This window comes from Marmota monax, unplaced genomic scaffold, assembly GCF_021218885.2.
Source record: "Marmota monax isolate L192 unplaced genomic scaffold, Marmota_monax_Labrador192_F-V1.1 WCK01_AAM20220418_F8-fsc00278, whole genome shotgun sequence".
NCBI lineage: Eukaryota > Metazoa > Chordata > Mammalia > Rodentia > Sciuridae > Marmota > Marmota monax.
The window spans coordinates 1,005,475-1,010,093 of NW_026694626.1; positions in this window are offsets into that span (position 1 = coordinate 1,005,475).

The following is a 4,619-nucleotide window of genomic DNA, read 5'->3' on the forward strand; positions in this document are numbered from 1 at the left end:
ATAGAACCAGCTCTGAAATGAGGGTCTGAAGAGCTTTTAATTTGTAAATTAAGAATCATAATAAGAAACAGCTTTTCACACTGTCTTGTTTTTTTCCAGATAATGGTCATTTGAACTGTCTCTGAGTCTGGAGGTTACTGTTAACAATCTGAATGGTATTGCTGCTGGGCTAGTTAACATTCAAATTAGAATTTCAAAATAGTGTGGAGAAAAACAGCCAGCTCTGTGATGGGATTTATGATGGACACACAGCTGAGCTAATGAAGACAATATGTCAGGGCTTGAACAACCATGATTTTAGAGATTTTTTGAGTCAGCTATTTAGGTCAATGAAGCTGATTTCATCTTAGAAGACTGTATTCTGAATGAGTGATAACCACCTTAAAGAGAAAATATTGACTGTGAAGCATGTAGGGAGTTTAGGCTAGATAAATAATTTTAAGAGTCATCAGACAAGGAGAATTGTTGTCTGAAAAGATATGGATGCCCTAAAATTAAATAAAATATCTGGGAGGGAGTTGGAAGGATTAGGAAGAGACAATGGGGATTCAATATGGTAAAGAACTATTTACCTATGGAAGAGGTAAACAAATACAACACAATGTTGTATTTTTGCAAGATTCTTATTGCTCATATTCATCTCATATACGAGCTTCCACTTTGAGAAAAGACAGGGAAAAGAGCAGCCATTGCTCAGCCTGCACTTGATCATTTTTCGTCGGAAGTCTTTTAGATGAGACACTTTTCCCTAAAACCCTGATGAGCCCAGCTCCCAAGATTTCACTTGCTTTTAACTTCTGAACTCTCAAAATTATTGGTTGATATTTTCATGTCTAAGAAACATCATTATTTCTAGTATTTTTAGAGAGTAGAGAATAATTTCTAGAGGACAATTCATTTGAAAGGTGCCTAACTTAAAAATACTGCGAATTCTCTTAAAACTATGTAGTCATCACCTTTCATCCCAAGAAATCAGTTCTAGATTGTGATTGGGTTCTTCTTTCCAACAAGACAAAAACTATTCACATAGTCCTTCAGTCTCCCATCTGTAATTTTTGTAGTCCTCTGCAGTAAAACTCAAAAGTCTTATCAAGTTATGTAATTGCCTATAGAATACTTCAGTCATGATCCTAGCAAAGTCCATGAGATCACCATTCAACTTTTGGTGCATAGAATTCACTAAATTTGGAAATCATCAAAGTTTGCAATTAGTGGTATGCCACTGTCTCCTTCCAAACTCATTTTTACTGCACACCTTAGTTCCTTACATTACTATTTTCACAATCATAATTACTATAATAATTAACAGTTAATGAGAATTTACCATAAGCAAGACTGTGTTTTGTACTTGATGAAGATTCCATCATTAATTCATGTAACAACCATAGAAGGCAAATATTGTCTCCAATTTGGGGATCAGAAAACTGAGGTTTAGAAAACCTAAATAACTATGATGTCAATTAGGTAAAAAATCCAATAGTTATTATTACCCCAAATGCTGTATTCTGTTATTCAAGTATAGCTTGAGCCACTAGATTAAGTCAGCTCTCAGATGGCTATGTTGGAGAAGGCATTTAAACCTAGCACCACATTGATAAAAACAGGAATAGCAACAATTAGATGAGAGTTTAAAATTCGAAGCTATTAAATGGTTCAATGATTTTATTTTATAAAAAGTTAATTCCCAATGATTTTTCACCCTGGATGCACACAGTACTCTAGTGACTCTTTTTAAATCTGCTCAAACCTTGTTCCCATCTTGAGTTTTTGATGTAGCAAAACTATGGTGGGTTCTGGGAAACTGTATGTAATGGTTTAGATATGAGGAGTCTCCCAAAAGTTTGTATATGAAATGATCCAAGGAAATTCAGAGGTGAAATGATTGGGTTATAAAAGGTTTAACCTAATTAGTGCATTAATCCCTGATGGGGATTAACTGGTAGGGTGTGGCTGGAGGAGGTGGGTCCTTTCGGGAAGGAGTTTGATGTTTCTATTTTGTCCTTGTTGAGCAGATCTCCCATACCCCCTCTCTCCTTCCTGATGCCATGTTCCCAGTTGCTTTTCTTCACACACTCTTCTGCCATAATATTCTGCTTCATCTCAGGCCCTGAGGAATGGAGCCTGCTGTCTATGGACTGAGACCTCTGAAATCACGAGCACCAAAATAAAATTTTCCTTCTCTAATTGTTTGTGTCAAGTATTTTGGTCACAACAACAATAAAAGGTGACTAAAACACTGTATGTTTTTAAGTTACTTTGAGAAAACAGGACACAAAGCCAAGGTGGAGAAGATGTGACTGAATCCAAAGGACAAAGAACTTTAACATTAGTAACAGGTGGTTAAATCGTTGAAGTGATGCTCTGGCCATGGAGCTGAAATGTTTTCACTAGAAGCTGAAAGTGCTTGGGAGAAAATCAGATTCTGTAAAAGCTAACAAATTTGAAATAGAATGTTTGAGATAATATAACCAGTAATTTGAATTGAGAATACAATTTCTATAATTGAGTATCTAGAGTGAATGAGAGTAGGCAAAGGAATATTAAGATGAGTAATAGGAGAATACACCATAATATATGCCCCCCAAACACCCTCAACACTCACTCTTCATAGATCTTCAAAAGCAAAGTGAAACGTAGAATCTGGCATCAAGCCCTGACCTCGAGGGTATGCTGATGCTAGTCTGAACAGGAATTGCCTAAACCCTGCAGAGAGATAGCCTCCATTTGTAATTTTGCTTGTATACTCCAAGAAATCCCCCAAATCATATTACACTACATATATTGTGAGCAAACAGGGACAGCCTCTGAGCAGATGGTTTCACCAGGATAGAGTTCATATCTACAACAGGACTAAGGACAAGATAAATCATATTGCACTCAGGCTCAATCTTATTGAAATGAGCAATAAGGGAGCCCCAGGTTAGGTGGGTAGGTGGGGGGGGGTGTGATCTGATAGAGGAACATAAAAAGTACCATGAACCATGAAAGATTGAGTTGTACCGTGAACCATAAAAGATTGAGTTAATACTCAGACTTTGCATTGAGGATGGTGCTGGCAGGGATGGTAGAGGGGACTTCACCCACAGGCTAAGGATTACTGGTCAGGAGTTAGAATTTCTTGATAGTCAGCACAGCCCTCTCCTGGCTTCCTAAAGACAAAGTATGAAGCAAGGTAGAGCAATGCTAGGATGGACTGCCTTCAGTGAAGGCTGTCCACATGGTGGCTAACAAATGATGTTTGTACAGTTCATCACTATGCAGAAAGGATCCAGATATATTATTAGTAGAACTGGTAACAGAGAATGGAAGCAGGCTATAAAGCACTGGCCTACAGGAGCACTCCTTCCCTCCCATCCCATCCAAATCCCTCACTAAAATATCAAATTGCAAAAGGGAAAGGGTGGCATCAGCAGGCGAAGTCTGATTCTCAGAAGACAGAATTTTAATTCTCTATGTCATTTGACTCTTAAAAAATGATGGAAAGTTGCTGCCTGAAAAAAAAAAATCAGCATTCTTCTTCTCCACAGGTAAGTATTTTTAAAAGAAATGGTACTATCAATATCTGATTGAGCAGATTTCTATTCCCCGTAGATTTAATGTTTTCCATCTGCAATATAAAAGGAAGATAATGCACAATTATGCTAGTAAGACTCTCTCTTCCAATAATGTTTGCACTTCTCAATACTACATCTAAAAAGGAAATAGTAGCACTTGAAAAGTTAAGTAAGAAGATGAACAGAATTGAACAGAGGAAAAATAACTGTCTGAAGACACACTGAAAATACATTTAAAGACAATCTGTCTGAGACAGAAGCTGATTTAGCTAGTCCGTCTCTTAAGGAGCCAAGTATCAGGCAGGTGTCAAGTGTCTGACCTGGAAACTGAAAGGGGAAAAAGACTCCAATGCAAATATTGAAGGATAAAGAAAGAATCCAAAGTCTTCCTAGGAATCACGCAATGGAGATCCAAAGCTCTGTTTCTGCCTGAGCAAATTGTTATTTCCTCCTATTATGAACTAAATATATCTATAGGTAGGTAGGGAGGGAGGGAGATAGATAGATAGACATGTATATCAAAAGTCAGATATGTATCTATCTATATGGATGTTTTTAGTTCATAACAGAAAGAAGCAACAGTTTATATATAGATAGATGTGTACACATAAACACACATGCACACACACACACACACACATTATACCTTGCTAAATGGCTTTCATTTATTCCTGAAAACACTACCTCTAAGGAAAAATTGCTAAATGAAAAAACAAATTCTTTACAATACAAAAGTTATGAAATGTTCCATCCAATCATAATATTCCAAATATATCAAATGAATTATTCACATATGTCAATTATAAATATATACAGAACATAGCAATTCAAAAAGATCAATTGAACTATGAAATCAAGTTTACAAGTTTGCATAAGCAACAAAGAATAACTTCAAGGTTAATAAGTACAGCTTATTCTTAAAATGTAATAAATTGAACGCTTATGGCTCTTAATATAGGAGGAACAACAAGCTAATTTGGGGTGGTGGGTGGTAGAAGAGAACTGTAAAGGAGTTATTTCTTGGAAAATATGTTTTTCTTTTGCCTCATTTTATTCATAAATTGT